The sequence below is a fragment of the Artibeus jamaicensis genome, unplaced genomic scaffold (assembly GCF_021234435.1).
Source record: "Artibeus jamaicensis isolate MK-2021 breed Jamaican fruit bat unplaced genomic scaffold, CSHL_Jam_final contig_452, whole genome shotgun sequence".
Classification (NCBI taxonomy): Eukaryota; Metazoa; Chordata; class Mammalia; order Chiroptera; family Phyllostomidae; genus Artibeus; species Artibeus jamaicensis.
The window spans coordinates 778,224-797,537 of NW_026521837.1; the positions used below are offsets into that span (position 1 = coordinate 778,224).

Here is a 19,314-nt window from a genome sequence, read left to right on the forward strand (position 1 = left end):
TAGTATCAAAACTGTGTCATCAACATTGACCCATCATCTACTCTGGGCTTGCTACTCATGCCCCTCATTTTGATAGCAATGTCAATTGGCAATTTCATGGTAAAGACAGTGAGCAGATGATCTCAGGGGCTAATTCTGGAAGCATTCATGCAAATCCAGAGTAGAAAGAGGCCATTTAAATTTCTCACATGTGTTTCCTTATAACTGGTGCATTGGAAAATTGGCATTCTAAAAGAAACTGATTAAATAACAGATCGTTAGCACATCTCAGAGCTTTCTTCTCTTTTGCTGGGTGATTCTCAGTCTTCTGGCTTAAGTAAAGTGAGGAACAGTTTCTCTTCACATGCCGTGGACAATATGGGAGCATGACTGCTTTTGTTGCTGATGAAAATATTATGGCCTTGGTTTCCTGTAATCAATTTACTGCTTTATGGGCCCAAAGTCCTCCAGAGAATTTAATAAATTCACATAATGTTTCTAAGTGCTGCATTGTGCATTTGGAATGCTGATTTAGCTGACAAATGTGAAAAATTCATGTAGCTAGACAACTCCCTAGTGATTAGGCTTGTGTGGAAGCTAGAGAGAGCATGATGCTCCAAGAAGGTCAGCATTAACATATAGCAGAGACCCTTCCCTCCTGATTGGCTTTTTGTGCCTCTGGTTTGGTAGATAATACTATCTGTCCAAACATTTGTGAGGTTTTACCCATTACCGGTGGGGCTGCACTTTTACTTCTCTAACAACTTGCACCTTGTGATCTGGACAGCATGAGAAACAACAAAAACGAAGGTGGTGGTGGAGCATGAGACTAGGATGGCACTCACTCAATTCAGATAATGAAATGGCCACTGAATTATGCACCTTTGCCCCTGGGGGATGTCAGAGGTTTGGAAGGAAGCTTTTTACAAATTTGTATCTCAGGTCGCTTGTTTAAAACTGGTTCGACTTAAGTCATATTGAAACTTTCCATATCTCTTTCTCTCCCATTCTAATTTCCTATCACACTTAAAGAAAGTTATGAAAAATAATAAATATTAAACTATTTTTATTATTCAAAATAATCTATCTTTTCTAATGCACATATAAGTATTCTGCATAGTTATAATCAATCATTTTGTCTTAAAATATCATTTTCTATGCCATTTTTCCTCTTTAATGTTATTTTATACAAACAATAATGTTATTTTATATCCATCAACATGGGCCACAAAGCTGTGGTTTCAAATAGGTTTTTAGTATTGAATTTCTGAAGCTTATCTTTAAATTAAAGTGGACAGGGGCTATGTTGCTTCAAAGGCTGCTATTGTTCAGAATTACTGCAGTTTTACTGTTGATTTTAACTTGAATTTTGATTTTCAGCTCAAGCTAACATTTGGGATATAGCCTGAGTTCTCAAAGTCAGGGGAATTGAGCAATGAGTGTGTGAACCTGGGTATTTTGTAATAGATGGTGTGGAAAAAAGCCAGCACCTTTCCCACCTCTCCACCCCAGTGACATGTGGCCCAGCTTTTGCTTCACTACGGCAGGCCATGAGTACTGAACGACTGTGGACTCTCTCCTGATGGGCCCATGAGGTTGGGACTGCCTCCGTGACTCTGGGTCTGGGCAGTACAGACATCCAGATGGTTCTTGCATTAAGAGTGAAAACTGCTTCATGTATTTGGATACTGTAAGTAACGTCATTTGACAGGTAAGTTTTCCACCGCTCACAAAGCAGCTGAAGAGTTAGGGAGCCATAATATGGTCAAGTATTGACAGCCAGAAATAGGATTAAATTTAATAACCCTAATCAATGCATCTGGGATTCATAATTATGATTTCAGGTGGATTTGGTATTTATTTGAGAAATGAATATTGTTAATCTGATATTTTAAGTCCTTGTTAGGAGCAATGGAGCAGGAAGCTGGATAAGTCATAACCATTTCCTTTGAAGGCTATTTTTAAACTTTTCCATGAGCTTTCCTTCACCTGTCCTCATTTGTTCAGTTTAGAGACTGAGGTACAGAGAAGACAAATGATTTGCTCAAGCTCCAAAACATGGTGTCTGACATAGGATAAAAACCTGGGTTCTATGTTTCCCACCTACACTTTTCCCACTAGACTGGTGATTCCCAACCTTTTGCATGTGAGGACTCTTTCTGTGTTAAAAAATTTAAGAACCCTTATGCAATAGTAGCCATATATACCCATAAATATATTTTCCCAAATTTTAAATTGTGGTAAATACACATAAAATGTACCATCTTAACTATTTTAAGTGTATACTTCAGTGATAGTAAATACAGTTATAACAAATGCAATCATTGCCATTACCCATCTCCGTAACTCTTTTCATCTTGTAAAACAAACTCCAGATCCATTAAACAATAACTCCTTACTTCCCCTCCTCCTGGTCTCTGACAACCACCATTCTACTTTTCTACTTTTTTTGTTTCTATGTATTTGACTACTCTAATTACCTCATATAAGTGGAATCATACAGTATTTATATTTTGTAATTGGCTTATTTTGGTTTCACTTAGCATAATATCTTCAAGGTTTATCCATGTTGTAGCATGTGTCAGAATTTCCTTCCTTTTTAAGACAGAATAATATTCCATTGTATGTATACACCACATTTTGTGTATCTACTCATCTGCTGATAGACACATGGGTTGCTTTCAGTAACTAGATTTTTTGGTAACTATTAATTAGGAAAATCCAAAATAGAATCCCAGACCCTTTGTAGTGACTCTATGTCTACTAGGGATGCACAGGTTGCAAAATCATTGCATAACAGATTTTAATTTTTAAAGACTTTTTAATGAACCCTGACCTGGAAGCCAGCATAATGCAATGATATTACAAAGAAAATGGTTAATTGTGAAACTCCCTATACCCCAGGACTTAACAGTGAACCACGAGAAATTAAAAGGGTGGGGGTTTAGTGAAATTCCTTTGCAATGAAGGACTTTGCTAAGGAGGGGACTTGCTAATGAACATACGTTCTAAAGGTTCTTCAGCTTTCTGCATCAAAAATTGTACAACAGTGGGTGAGGCAGTGGCAGCAGCTCAGCAGGTGGGTTCAGATTTCTGGGACTAGCCACTGCCATGATCATATGAACAATCGCATCATCTAGAAGATGCTCATGCTCAAGATCTAAGTTTGAGAACTTGGCTACCGGAAGCAAATCAGAAGGAGTAGAAGCAACATTTGCCAATTTTGATGAGGTCCTCTATCATATTTCAAATCCTAGTGAAGACAAAATGAAAGCGATGGTCAGTGTATCTTTGAAATTCTACAAGGAACTTTAGGCACACGGTACTAATGAGTTACAAAAGAGAATATTCTGGAGTTATTTGGTAAATCCAGAACCAGGACACAATGTTTATTTGCTATATAACCTTGAAAATCTGCCTGCCTCCAAAGATTCTGTTGTGCATTAGGCTGATATATTGAAACAAAATCATTTTGCTTCTGTCTTTGAGAAATACTTCCAGTTCCAAGAAGAGAGCAAGCAAGGAGAGAACAGGGCAGTTATCCATTATGGAGATGATGAGACCATGTATGTTGAGTCTCAAAAGGACAGAGTCACAGCAGTCTTCAGCACACTATTTAAGCATGACAACAGTGTGGCCACTGGAAAGGTGTTTGTGCAGGAGTTCAAAGAAGGATGCACACATATAGCCCCACAGGTCCTCTTTAGTCACAGGGAACCTCCTCTGGAGCTGAAAGACAATGATATGGCTGTGGGTGACATCACCAACTATATTACCTTCGTGCTGTTCCATTATCACACTATGTCAGTGCTTGAGACAACACCATCCTCCTGATCCACACGTGCTGGACCACCTGCACTACCACATCAAGTGCCCTAAGGCCTGTATTCACACACATATACAAAAACATCCAACCTCCTCAAGATGCTGAACTGTGTGCTGAACTGTCTCAGCCTAGATGCTGAGAAGAAAGAAATGAAAACAATCACAGGAAAGATGTTTTCATTCCGCTTCTCTAGGGAACAGGAAGAAGAAGTGGCTGGGAACTGAAGGCTAGAACACTTGCTTTTAGTGTTGTACCTCTTCAGGTTCTTAAGGGATTCTCTATTTTGTTTCTAACTTATACACATTTGGAAAATAATCTGCAGAAATGAGCTGTGCTTGCAAGGACTTCATAGTTCCCGAGAATTAAAAAAAATCCCACTTGATCAACTTAATTCTTCTTTATCTTCTGTTCCTTACCCCCCTTCCCTTCTACCCTTCTCCCAAGCTGTTTTGCTTTGCAATATGTTACTGGTAATGAATTTTAGGATAATGCAATCTTAACTTGTTTTCTAAGTATTCAGATAACTAAGTATTTGAATTCAAAACTCCTGTATCTAAAATACTATTGGGGTCATTAATAAAAGAAAAATTTTCTATCTTAAAAAAATGGCATATGTCACATCTAACTGTGTTATGTTCCTGCCACCCATCCTGAAATGATAGAACTGAAATGCCTGTACAAGGCACACAAGATTCTATATTATCACTCAAATGATAAACCAATGAGACCATCCTGCTGTGAGGTTGTGATTTTATTTTTGCCACTGTTTTGTTGCTGTCATTCCTGGTAGGTGTGTCTGTCTCCTTACTTGTCAGGTTGCATTTGCTGTCAATTGGAATACATAAAATGTATAACTCCAAATGTATAAATTTTTTTATTTTCTAAAATGAACATCATAAAAAAGACAGAAACGTGACCTCAAAAGGCAGCATACAGACTCAAAATTGTACAGCAGCTTCATCTTTTTATTAGATTCCCTGTGTTTTTTTCTCTCTAGTTGCTGGATAAAATCCATACAAATGAAATTCTGGATCACTCAGTAAATAATAATGAAAAGGTAAATTCATTTTACAGAAAAGCCAGTACATGTAAGACATCATCTTGAATGACTGTGATTTTCTTGAACTGATCACCAGGCTATTATAGTCTCTCAAAAATAATATCTGGCTTTTAGGCTCTCCAATTGTGCCTGTGACCTCTCCTTAACCCTCTGGCTCTTAAGAAAAATTGATTTTTTAAAAACATGTGCACAATATGCTGCTAAAATTACACAGGTGCTGTCTAGTTCACATGACATTAATGTTCTAAGAGATGACAGTACGCATTGAGGGTCTTGCTTCTTTTTGCCGTCATTTCACCCCTCCCACTGTATCTTTCAATAGTTATGATGTAACTATTAGGTTCTTTAAAAAAATAGAAGAGAAATACTTCTAGGGCTAAAAATCTTTTTAAGTTTGACTTTTAGCTAATTATGTTTCTACACCTATTATGTTAGATTCCATTTTATGTTCTGAGAAGTCCAAATGAGTATGTATAATAATCTTGCTTGTTCCTTGGAGTATTTCCTCAGACTGGTGAGTAGGACTGCCCTGTAAGTAGATGTGCATATGCCAGAGAGGACGATAGGGTGACTAACTGTCTAGATTTATCCCAAACTGATGGAGTTCCTAGGACTTGTGCCTTCCAGTTTCCAAACCAGGAATGCCTCTGGCAACCCAGAATGACTCATTATTCTAGAGAACAAGTTTTCTCTGGAGTTTGTTTCTGTATAAAAAAAAAGGTAAAATTCAATTCAACAATTTTTTAAAATATATATTTTATTTATTATGACATTCCAGTTTTTCTATTTCCCCCCTTCATTCCCCTCCACCCTGCACACCCCTCCCCCACCATTCCCCCCCTTTAGTTTATGACCACGTGTGTCAAGTTCTTTAGATTCTATATTTCTGTTACTATTCTTGCCCTCCCCCTATCTATTTTCTACCTACTGTCTATGCTACTTATTTTCTGTACCTTCTCCCTCCTTCTCCTCCTCCCTCTCCCCTGTTGCTACCCCTTCATATGATCTTCATTTCTATGGTTCTGCTCCTGATCTAGCTGTCCTCTTAGTTTGCTTTTGCTTTAGGTGTGGTTGTTAATAACTGTGAGTTTGATGTCCTTTTACTGTTCATCTTTTTATCTTCTTTTTCTTAGATAAGTCCCTTTAACATTTCAGATAATAAGGGCTTGGTGATGATGAACTCCTTGAATTTGATCTTATCTGAGAAACACTTTATCTGCCCTTTTATTCTAAATGAAAGCTTTGCTGGATAGAGCAATCTTGGATGTAGGTCTTTGGATTTCATGACTTGGAATACTTCTTTCCAGCCCCTTCTTGCCCGTAATGTCTCTCTTTTTTTTTTTTTAAAAAAAAACAGACAAATTGATAAAAGTTTATTATTTTTTTGATGAAAGTTTTTTTTTATTAAATTTATTTATTTTTTTGAATTGATTATGCTGTTACAGTTGTTCTATTCCCCCCTCCATTCCCCTCCACCCTGCCCCCCCAACCCCACCATTACCCCCCTTTAGTTTATGTCCATGTGTCTCAAGTCCTTTAGGTTCTATATTTCCCAAACTATTCTCGCCCCCCCCCATCTATTTTCTATCTACTGTCTATGCTACTTGTTTTCTGTACCTTCTCCCCCCATCTCCTCCTCCCACTCCCCTGTTGCTAACCCTCCTTGAGATCTTCATTTCTATGTTTCCACTCCTGCTCTAGCTGTCCTTTTAGTTTGCTTTCGTTTTAGGTGTGGTTGTTAATAACTGTGAGCTTGTTGTCCTTTCACTGTTCATGTTTCTTTAACTTCTTTTTCTTAGATAAGTCCCTTTAACATTTCATATAATAAGGGCTTGGTGATGATGAACTCCTTGAATTTGGTCTTATCTGAGAAGCACCTTATCTGTCCTTCCGTTCTAAATGAAAGTTTTGCTGGGTAGAGCAATCTTGGTTGTAGGTCTTTAGATTTCATGACTTGGAATATTTCTTTCCAGCCCCTTCTTGCCTGTAAGGTCTCTTTTGAGAAATCTGCTGACAGCCTGATGGGGACTCCTTTGTAGGTGATTGTCCCCTTAGCTCTTGCTGCTTCCAGGATTCTTTCCTTCATTTTAATTTTGGCTAATGTAATTATGATATGCCTTGGTGTGTTTCTTCTTGAGTCCAACTTTTTTGGTACTCTCTGGGCTTCTTGGATTTCTTGGAAGTCTATTTCCTTTGCCAGATTGGGGAAATTTTCTTTTATTATTTGTTCAAATAGTTTTTCCACTGGTGGTTGTGTCTTTCCCCCCTTCTGGTACCCCTATAATTCGGATATTGGAGCGTTTAAAGATGTCCTGGAGGTTCCTAAGACTCTCCTCATTTCTTTGAATTCTTGCTCCTTGACTCTTTTCTGTTTGTCCATTATTTGCTTTCTTCTGATCCACTGCATTGATTTGAGTCCCAGTTTCCTTTTCATCTCTATGGGATTCCTGTGGAATTCCATTCATTTCCCTTAATTTAGCCTCCATATGTTTCTCTAATTTGTGGCTGTAATCCACCAGATCTGTGAGGAAGGTGATGACCAGTGTTTTAAACTGTGCGTCTGAGAGTTTTGCTATTTCTTCGTCATTTAGATTTATCTCTGGGGCTTTGAGTTCTGCCTGCGACATTTTTGGTCTGTTCTGGCCCTTTAAGTGGGACAAGCGGCGCCTTGGAGTCCCAGGTCGCTGGGTTGTGACGCTGTATGTGGGGGCGTGGTCAGAGCGTAAAATGGCGCGCCGCCGCCCCCCCCCCGGGCCGGTCCAACCGCTCACTCCCTCACTCGCGCGCAACCAGGCAACCACAGTCAACTCGCTGCCACCGCCTCCCCACTGTGTCGCTCCCCCAGTGGGCTGCTCGGTTGCTCACTAGGTCCAATCCTGGGTTTGGAACCCGCACGACTGGATTCGCACGTCTGGATTCCGCGCCCGGTCCGACCGAGCCCTCCTTTGTAAGTCCTCACCCGATGCCGGTTTCGCCCCTTACCGGTCAGGCTGAAGAATTTGTTGTTAGCGGACTTCCGAAAAGTTCAGTTTTCCGTGTTCTGGTTGTGCCTTCTGATGCTAATATTTAGTTGTCCCTAAACTTGGTTGTGTGAGGAGGCAGGCACATCCAGCTAAACCTCCATCTTGGCGGAAGTCCCGTAATGTCTCTTTTGAGAAATCCGCTGACAGTCTGATGGGAACTCCTTTGTAGGTGACTGTCCCCTTATCTCTCGCTGCTTCTAGAATTCTCTCCTTCATTTCAATCTTGGCTAATGTAATGATGATGTGCCTTGGTGTGTTCCTCTTTGGGTCCACCTTCTTTGGGATTCTCTGAAATTCCTGGACTTCCTAGAAGTCTATTGCCTTTGGCAGATTGGGGAAATTCTCCTTTATTATTTGTTCAAATAACTTTTCCACTTGCTCTTTCTCTTCCCCTTCTGGTACCCCTATAATTCAGATGTTGGAGCATTTAAAGATGTCCTTAGCCTCTCCTCATTTTTTTGAAATCTTGTTTCTTCATATTTTTCTGTTTGGTCATTTTATTCTTCCTTCTGGTCCACTCCCTTGATTTGAGTTTCAGTTTCCTTTCCACCACTATAGCTTTCCTGTGCATTTCCCTTCATTTCAATTAGTTTAGCCTTCATTTGTTTCTCTAATTTGTGACTAAAATCAACCAGTTCTGTGAACATCCTGATCACCAGTGTTTTGAACTGTGCATCTGATAGGTTGGCAATTTCTTGGTTGCTTAGATTTATCAACTCTGGGGCTTTGAGTTCTTCTTGAGCCACGTTTTGGTCTGTTCTCACCTGTTACGTATGAGGAGGGGACCCTTAGGTGTTCACCAGGGTGGGGCCACCCAGGTGGCTGGGTTGTGACACTATGTGGGGGCGGGGTCAGAGATGGATAATAGCGGTCCCTCCGCTGCTTCCTGCCACTGGGGCCTTCGCAGTCTGTCTCACTGTTGGCTCTTTGGCCTGGTTTATCTGTGCTCGAATGTGTGACCGTGGTCAGCCTGACACCTAGCGCACTCACTGGGTCCGCCTGTTGCTACTCCACAACTGGGATCCGCCCACTGCTGCCAGCACACCTGGGTCATGTGCCTGGGTCTGGTGGATCTTTCCTGCCCATCCCTGCTTTGCTGCTGGCTCTGTCTCTCTTACCAGTCTGGCTGAATTGTTCGTTGTTGTTGGCCTTTTGTATAGTTCAATTTTCTGTGGTTTGGCTGCATTTTTGTTGCTAAAACTTTCTTGTTTTTAAACTTGGTTGTGCGAGAAGGCACAATGTTTCCACCTACGCCTCCATCTTGCCGGAAGTCTCAATTCAACAATTGTTTTCTTGAGAACTTGCTATGTAAAAAGGGACTCCTGGCACAGAACATTAGCAAAGCAAATCTGTTCTCAGTGAGCTTTCTACCTGGAGAGTCAGTAAGTCGAGTGCCCATGTAGTGGCAAGCCGAGGAGCATTTCCATAGGTCATGAGACAGAGGGGAAATGGTCTCTTCTGAATGCAGGTGATCTGTGCTCAGACAGTCCTTTCCAATTAAAAGCAAAATTCCTATAGTTGTTCAGGAATGCCATGCAAATAACTCAATGTTTACATTATCTAAGAAGATAAAAATATGCAAATAAACCCCTGTGTTGGAGTTTGTCCTCAGTTTAAGATCTTGGCTCTACTAAAAAGGGCCATAAAGAGAGACCCAGAAGGTCACTTCATAATACTCCAGGGAAGAATCCACCAAGAAGATATAAACATTGTAAATATATACACACCTAACATAGGAGCACCCAAATACATAAAGAAAATCTTAGAGGACTTCAAGAAAGATATTGACAGCAACACAAGTATAGTAGGGGATTTTAACACCCTACTGTCAAAAATGGGTAGATCTTCCAAACAGAATATTAACAAAGATATTGTGGCACTGAACAATGCTCCAGCTGAAATAGACTTAACTGATATATATAGAGCCCTTAATACCAAAGAAGCTGAATACACTGTCTTATCAAATGCACATGGAATATTTTAAAAGATAGACCACATGATAGGACACAAAAGAAGCCTCAACAAATTCAAGAAAATTGAAATCATATCAAGCATTTTCTCTGACCACAAGGGACTGAAACTGGAAACCAACCCCAAAGAAAAAAATCCAACACATCCCAAATCATGAAGATTGAATAACATGCTATTAAACAATGAATGGGTCAAGAATGAAATTAAGGAAGAAATCAAAAAGTTTCTGGGAACAAATGAAAATGAACTCACAACAACCCAAAACTTATGGGACACAGTGAAGGCGGTACTGACAGGGAATTTCATAGCAATACAGGCTTACCTAAAGAAGATAGAAACATTTCAAACAAATAACCTAATCCTATGCCTACAAGAACTAGAAGAACAACAACAAAGACAGCGCAGAGCAAGCAGAAGGAAGGAAATAACCAAGATTAGAGCAGAATTAAATGACATAGAAACTAAAAGCACAATTTTAAGGATCAGTGAATGCAGGAGTTGGTTCTTTGAGAAGATAAACAAAATAGACAAGCTTTTAAGTAGGCTCATCAAGAAAAGAAGAGAGAGGACACAAATAAACACAATCAGAAATGAAAGAGGAGAGATTACAACTGATACCACAGAAATAGAAAGGGTTGTAAGGAATTACTATGAAGAACTGTATGCCAAGAAATTTGAAAACCTAGGTGAAATGGACAAATTTCTAGAAAAATGTAATATTCCAAAACTTGATGAAGAAGAAGCAGAAAGCCTGAAAAGACCAATTAACAGCAGATGAAATTGAAGCAGTAATCAAAAAATCCCATCACACAAAAGCTCTGGACCAGATGGTTTCATAGGAGAATTCTACAAAGCATTTAAAGAAGAGCTAACCCCTATTCTTTACAAACTATTCCAAAAAATCTAAAATAATGGAGGACGCCCAAATTCTTTTTATGAAGTCAGCATCATCCTAATTCCAAAACTAGATAAAGGCACAACAAAGAAAGAAAACTTGAGTCCAATATTGCTGATGAACATAGATGCTAAAATTCTCAACACAATATTGGCAAACCACATCCAACAATACATTAAAAAGATCATACACTGTGACCAAGTGGGATTCATCCCAGGAATGCAAGGATGGTTCAGTATTTCCAAATCAGTAAATGTTATACATCACGTAAACAAAAGCAAAGACAAAAATCACATGATCATATCAATAAATGTGCAAAAAGCTTTTGATAAGGCAAAAGACCCATTTATGATAAATATACTCAGCAAAGTGGGAATAGAGGGAGCATTTCTCAATATAATAAAGGCCATATATGAGAGACCTACAGTCAACATCATACTCAATGGGCAAAAACTAAAAGCTTTTTCACTAAGATCAGAAACAAGACAAGGTTGTTTGCTTTCACCACTTCTATTTAATATAGTATTGGGATTTTTAGCCACAGTGATCAGACAAGAAAAGGAAATAAAGGGCATCCAAATAGGAAAGGAGGAAACAAAACTGTCACTGTTTGCAGATGACATGAGAGTGTACATGGAAAATCCTATAAACTCTACACAAAAACTGCTCAACCTAATAAACGAATTTGGCAAAACAGTGGGATACAAAGTCAATATCCAGAAATGAAAGAAATTTTTGAATACTAGCAATGAAACAGCAGAAGCAGAAATCAAGAAAAAAAAATCCCATTCAATATAGCAAAAAGAAAAATAAAATATCTGGGAATAAACTTAACCACGGAGGTAAAAGACCTATATGCAGAAAACTACACAACACTGAAGCAAGTAATCAAGGAAGACACAAACGAGTGGGAGCATATACCATGTTCATGAATTAGAAGAATTAACATCATTAAAATGTCCATGCTACCTAGAACAATTTACAGATTCAATGCAATACCTATTAAAGTACGAATGGCATATTTCACAGACATAGAACAAACACTTCAAAAATTAATAGGGAACCATTAATGATCCTGAATAGCAGCTGCAATTTTGAGAAAGAAGAACAAAGTAGGGGGGATCACAATACCTGATACCAAACTGTACTACAAGGCCACTGTAATCAAAACAGCCTGGTACTAGCATAAAAACAGGCACATAGACAAATGGAACAGAACAGAGAGCCCAGAAATAAACCCAAGTCTCTCTGGGCAGTTAATATTTGACAAAGGGGGCAGTAACATAAAGTGGAGTAAAAATAGCCTCTTCAACAAATGGTGTTTGGGAGAATTGGACAGGTATGTGCAAAAAAAAATTCTCAAGCACCACCTTACACCATACACCAAAATAAATTTAACATGGATAAAAGACTTAAATATAAGCTGTGACACCATTAAAGTCCGAGAGGAGAATATTGGCAGGAAAATATCAGATATTTCATGCAGCAACATTTTTACTGATATGTTCCTTAGAACAAGGGACGTAAAGAAAATAAACAAATGGGATCTCATCAAAATTAAAAGCTTCTGCATGGTTAAAGAAAACAGTATTAAAATAAAAAGAGAACCAACTGTATGGGAAAACATATTTGCCAATGATACCTCAGACAAGGCTTTAATCTCCAAAATATACAAAGAACTTACACGACTCCACTCTAAGAAGACAAGCAACCCAATTAAAAAGTGCACAAAGGACTTGTACAGATACTTCTCCAAGGAGGACATACAGAGTATCCAAAGACACAGGAAAAGAGATGCTCAATATTGCTAGCTATCAGAGAGATGCAAATGAAAACCACAATGAGATACCACTTTACACCAGTCAGAATGGCCATCATAAACAAAGCAACAAGCAACAAATGTTGGAGAGGTTGTGGGGAAAAGGGGACCCTAGTTCACTGTTGGTGGGATTGCAGACTGGTACGACCACTTTGGAAAACAGTATGAAATTTTCTAAGAAAACTAAAAAATGAATATGCCTTTTGACCGAGCAATTCCACTGCTAGGAGTATATCCTAATAACCCTGAAACACCGATCAAAAAGAACCTACGGAACCCAATGTTCATAGCAGCACAATTAACAATAGCCAAGAGATGGAAACAACCTAGGTGCCCATCAGTAAATGAATGGATCCAAATACTCTGGTACATTTACACAATGGAATTCTATGCAGCAGAAAGAAGGAGCTCCTGCTCTTTGCAACAGCATGGATGGAACTGGAAAGCATTATGCTGAGTGAAATAAGCCAGGCGGTGAAAGAGAAATACCATATGATCTCACCTTGAACAGAAACCTAAACAACAAAACAAACAAACAAGGAAAATATAACCAAAAACACTGAAATAGAGAGCAGGCTGACAGGGACCAGAGGGGAGAGGGGAGAGAATTTCAGGGGAAAAGGGGAGGGATTCACAGGAATGAGTATGGAGGACACATGGACAAAAACTAACAGGGGTGGAAATGGGAGGGAGGTGGGGAGCATGGGGGGCATGGGCTGGAATGGGAGTAAGAGACAGAAAAGTGTACTTGAACAATAATTTTAAAAAGATCTTGGCTCTACTGAAAGTTGCACTGGGCTTTATTGAAAACTGTTGTCAGACCTGTAACATCTTAGAAGTATGTCCAGGTTGAAGTGGCCTTGAATGCAAGGAAAAGGAACTGTCCACTTGGCTAGGTAGGTGTACTACCTGTGGAGAAGCCAGGCTGGTAGGGTGAATGTCTTCAGACAGGGGGCCTCAGAAATTGAGCTGTGTCATGCACTAGTGGAGTCTTAGGACTGGCAGGCTCTGGCATGATTACAATGACTGAAAGAAGAGGGAGAGGCATGGTTGAGTATACAATGTCTGTCCTGGTTTTTGTCACGAACGTGTGGAAAGCGACCAATGGTCAATGAGTGAGATTAAGGGCAGAGTCAGACAGTCCTTTACTTGAACACCTTTTCTCACTACTTTCTAGCTTGTGTGATCTATTTAATCCCTGAAACCTCTACTTTCTTATCTAAACTGGGGCACAACTCCCTTACTATAATTTAGTGATTAGAATGGAAAGAGGTAGTGTAAACAATTTAGTACAATTCCTGGTATATGGTTAGTACTCAATAAGTAGCAGCCATGACTATTATCATTATTAATAATAGGATAGCCATTTAATTTATTTGGTATAATACATTAACACACAGTAGCTCTTCCTCCTGTCATTTATGCAATCTTCTTTTCCTATTGAATTAAAACCATCTTTTTACTGATATATACTATAATTGTGAGAATCCGTTTTCTAGCTTATATACTTATTAAAAGTGTAAAATATCCATTTGATAAATTCCTGTTTTTCTATGTTTTTTTCCTACTCTTAGCTCTATACTGGGCATGTGATAAATGATCAATAAATGGTAACAATTATTATTAGTGAGCTTGCTATGGGGAAGCCAAAGAACTATAGTATGAAGTTAATTCTTATTAGCATCTGGGAAGAAAGTATGAATCACAGTTTTCATCTGAGGTCTTGTATCTAAAGAGTTGTGTAAGACAGCATGGTGGAGTTTTCCATCTGTATAGACAACAAATTTATGGTAACCATATCATGCTTGTTTTTAAAAGAAGGCAACCCAACAGCATTCCATAGGGCATTTTAGTGGTTACATATTTCATGAGGATGACCTCATTGGAGGGAATAAATCTATCTCAATGATTGCTAAATACTAATAGTATACTAATAGTATTTAGCAATAATAACAGTTATAATTCATGAGCAGTAATGAAGAAGAAGGAGGTTGTGATGATAGCAGTTATGAGTTACTGAGGGAGTGCCAAGCATTGTGCTGTGTGCTTTATACAGGGGTGGGCATAAGTACGTTAACAATATAAATATTATTAAATACAATAATTAATGTATAATAATGCAAGAATAAACTCTGTTTTGTGTGCTCACAACTGTAAATCACCCTTGATAAATTCCTTTAAATTAAAATTTGACCAATGTTAAAAAAGTCTGATGGAAGATTTCCTCAGAAGTAATATGTTTCTTCCTGGGAAAGAGTCTGAGGTTTCCTGGCATATATTTCATTCTCCTTCACTTGATGCCTGCTCTCGTTGGCTGCTCACTCCAGTGGGGACACCATGGATAGCTGTCAGGACAGCATGGAAATGACTGACAACGGGAGCAACTGAAACGTAAACCAACCTTGTCCACACAAATCCACGCCGCCTAATTTGTTTTGCTTTTCTCCTCTCCATGTGGCAGTTCCACCAACTTCCTGTATGAGCAAAAGTCATCTGGGGTTGAGGATTAATCTTTCTTAAGTGCTCTGGCAGAGATGAGAGCAGGAAGCAGGCACAACTAAGGCTAGGTTTGTGCTCAAGGAGAAGAGAAGAGAGACATGTTTGTCATACCTGCCCTGGGTGATGAAGTAGATTTATGTCATGCCCTCCTTATTGGGAAGCTGTAAACTGTACACAGGCCTGAATTCATCCTATGAACTCTGCTGCTTAGGTGATTATTTTATTTATTTTTTATCCTCTCCCAAGAACATTGTTTTTTTTTCATTGCTTTTGAGAGAGAGAGAAAGAGAGAGAAGAAGGGAGAAAGAAGCATCAACGTAAGAGAGGAGCATCAACTGGTTGCTTCCCATTCATGCCAAAACCTGGGACTGAACTTGCAACCTAGGTATGTGTCCTGACTGGTAATTGAACCTCAACCTATCGGTTATGGGATGATGTTCCAATCAACTGAGCCACACCGTCAGGGCAGAATAATTTTTTTGTCTTCAAAGGGAACTTGGAATTATTCAGTCTTTTAAAAATTACAGCTGTAAACTGGGCTGAATTTGACTATGCTTTGGAGATAAATATTTATGCTCATCTCCAACCAGAAAACAATATTAACAGTTCATGTGAAATCCTGTGAATTGGGCAAGCCATGTGAGCACCAGCTGCACTGGTAGGTGAGGTTCACTGAGCCTGACAGACCTCTATCCATATAAAGTTCTGCGGAGCCTCATGGGGAGGACTCACCTTAAGTGAGGTAGGAACCAGACTTCATAAGCCCAGTCCCTAAAAAAATCCCTGAGTAAGGTTTTGGGAGGAACATTATTTGAATGTGTTCAACCTCAGGTCTGCGGATGAGTCATAGAAAAACAAAAGCTATGAGGAAGGAACTGACACAGTCATGAAACTGAAGTTCTTACCCCAGGTTTGTAAGCAGACTGCTTTGGAGGTTCTTCAATGGGGACAGACCTTCTGAGGCACAGGACCCAGGAAGACCACACTGCTGATGAGAAGCACAGAAAGCTCACTTCTTATGTGTGTTGCCATAATAAATAATAATGAATAATAATAGCAGCAATGATAATAACGACTAACACATATTAACTGTTATTACAGCTCAGTACTCTCCTTTTTTTTGGTGAAGAGGTGGAGGGAGAAGAAACACACTGTAGAGAAGGTTAATGCACAGAAGAGTACAGAGTAGAACACATCACAGAAAGGTGGGTCCCTCGATTGAGGAAGCTCTCTAGCACTCCTGCTACCCTTCTTATGCTCAGGGCCTTGTATCAAAGAACCATGGGCCACAAGCTTTGCTTTGGACAACAGAGCCACCCTTCTCTGCCCCTGCTTATGGCTGCCTCACTCCTCCCCTCAAAGTTTGGCTTAGAATTCTGTGGGCTGTGTGGTCCCAAAGGCCCTTGAGGACTTGGAGAGCACCTTCAGGGTGGTTGTGGCAGACCCTGTCCAGCAAAGTCTGCCTGTTGTGGCATATGGCAAGAATGAATGCACAGGCGACAACAATCCTGTGGAGAAAAAGGGAACAGGCATTACTACTCTCTCAAGGGGAGAGTGTTTATGGTACCTCAGTCACTCCTTCAAGAGGGGAGCGCCCTGACTCTTGCCTAGACAGGCTTTTATTATTTTCCTGGAATCTTACATGAGGGAAAGATTTATTATCTATTACATAGAATATTATTGTCTACATTTTAGGTACAATCAAGAAAATGAAAATAACATGCAGAGGGGAATGGCGATGAGCTGATTAGCTCTGTCCTTGGGAAAACTCATACAGGCTTTGGAAAGTACCTTGAAGATAGACAATACACATTTGTTGTTTTAGACCAGGGTGATGGAGATTTAGCAAGAGCAAGCCATAACAATCTGTATGCATTTTTCTAGGCCTGATTCCCACAGGAAAACTCAGTTTGAAGGTCTGGCTCCTGCCCACCACTTCACTTCTGTAGGTTTTCTATACAGAGCTGAGTCACATTTGCCAGGCCAAAACAAACCAGTCCCCTACAGATGGTGTCAGTGTTCACTTCAGTAGGAGGGTTGGGTGAGGCAGCAGAATTCATCATGAAAGGCAGGTTGCTCTCCTTTTTACTGAGGGACTATTACTCAGCTGTGACAGGATGGGCTGGTATGAAGTGACAACATTCTCATTCATATGTAGGTTGTACTTCTTGGTTGCCTGTGCAGACACATGTGTTACTACATTTCTTTTCTGTGGTGATGGCATCATCCTTCTTCACAAAGACCACATCTGTTACTAGAGCATGGACCAGCTGAACCTGCTTCAGGACTCCACACACAGAGAAAATCTTAGCAACCGCTTCCTCTGTGACTTGAGGGTGCATTTCACTGTCACTTTAGTGCTTTCCAAAGGGCTGAGGACAGGCTCAGCAGGCAGTAGCTCTTTGGTGGGGGGCGGCCTTGTCCTGGACATGTTGGTTAAAGATTTTATTTGAATAGAGGAGGGGAGAGCAGGAGCTGTGTATACATCACTCTGAACCACTTTGGTGAGAGGACCTTGAACATGGAAAGCTTGGGACTGTGCAGCCCCACCAGGTGGTGGGGAAGGCTGCCTGAGCTTTCATCTGTTTACCAGCAAATTTCATCTGTTTACCAGGAATGGGAGCTACAGAGTCATCATCTTCATCCAAGTTGTTTAAATTCTCTTTGGCTTGGTGGTTATTGATGACATTGGTCCTTATTCCAGCATGAGGGCCACAAAGTGGTACCATGGCCTTACACTGTGGCGCCTGGTTTTAGTGAGCTACAGATCTGGGCTCACCATCCCAATGTGGGAGGGGTACACTCAGGGAGGCAGCAGGGGACTCCGATTCAAACTCAGTTTCTCTGGCATTGGACACCTGGTGGGGCTTCTGGCATACCATGTGGTACTGCTTGCTGGAGTTCTCTGGCATTATGTGCTTTCCTTTTGATCTGGAACAGGGCATCTTTCTGCAAAAGCTTTTTCTGGGCATTTGAGAGGTTAATCTTCTGCTGAGCATCAGACCTCTGCTAGAAAGTGGTAGTACATGCTGCCTGGCTGAGAAGGTTCAGCTGGATCCCAACATGAGATTGGAGACCTGGCAAGTCCAGGCCTGGTATTAATCTGCCCTTTGCTGCAGCAGTCCTTCTTTGATGTGAGCTCATCCAGGGATATCCTGGCCATGTTGCATAGCAAGCAGTTTAGACTCTCTCATCTGGTGAGCCCAAGCCTTTGGCCTCTTCCGAGTGACTAGCTGCTTCTTGCATTTGCTAGAAATTTCCTAAATGTTCTATTTACAATTTTATGTTTAATTCCTATAATAACCCCCATTAGGTAGGTAGTTTTAGTATGTTCATTTTAAGGAAGAGGAAACAGGCTCAGAGAGCTTAAATAACTTGCTCAAGGTTGCATATAATGTAAGAGGCAGTGCTTGGTTGCAAACTCTGGCATGAAAAGCAAAAATGAAAAGGTCAGAAGCAAAGCAAGGTGTTCTTTATTTTATTTAATTTTATAAAAGATATTATTTATTTATTTTAGAGAGAGGGGAAGGGAGGAAGAAGGAGAGGTACAGAAACCTTGATGTGTGAGAGAGACATCAATTAGAACTGGGGATTTGGCCCTGATTGGGAATTGATCTGGTGACCTTTAGGTTTGCAGGATGATGCCCAACCCACTCAGCCACACCAGTCAGGGTGCAAGGTGTTCTTTAAAAGAAATGGTGGTGTCAGGTTTCCTGGACAATGGCAGTGGGCAGGACTGGCCTCTTCTGTTTCAAGAATAGAGAGTTTGACAGTATTATGTATGACCTATTCCTCATTAATCTCCTGTGTGACCCCATGGGTGGCATGGCCCCCTGGGAAGCATGGCCCCTTGGAGGTACTCAAAAATTTTATGAGCACTGGCTGGTGTGGCTCAAGGGATTGAGCACTGGTCTGTGAACCAAAGGGTCGCTGGTTAGTTTCCCAATCAGAGCACATGCCTTGGTTGCAGGCCAGGTCCCCAGTAGCGAATGTGTGAGAGGCAACCACACAATGATGGTTCTCTCCCTCTCTTTCTCCCACCCGTCCCCTCTGTATAAAAAATGAATAGATAAAATCTTTTTAAAAGTTTTACTAAATGATGGACTGAATGAATGTACTAGAAGGATGATTATATTCAAACAGAATTAAAAGCTTGGGCAATTTACTTCCTCTGTGCTTCAGTTTTTTCATCTATAGAAAGGAAATGATATTTCAGTAGTGATGTGAGATTTGGAAGTAACT

The 19,314-nt window shown here is 40.2% G+C and overlaps 2 pseudogenes; one reads left to right on the forward strand and one right to left on the reverse strand.

Annotated features, from left to right (window-relative positions):
* The first annotated feature begins 2,974 nt into the window (after positions 1-2,974).
* Positions 2,975-4,029, forward strand: LOC119036419 (actin-related protein 2/3 complex subunit 2-like; annotated as a pseudogene).
* Positions 4,030-14,921: 10,892 nt separating this feature from the next.
* LOC119036417 (polymerase delta-interacting protein 3-like) lies at positions 14,922-18,235 on the reverse strand (annotated as a pseudogene).
* Positions 18,236-19,314: the final 1,079 nt, after the last annotated feature.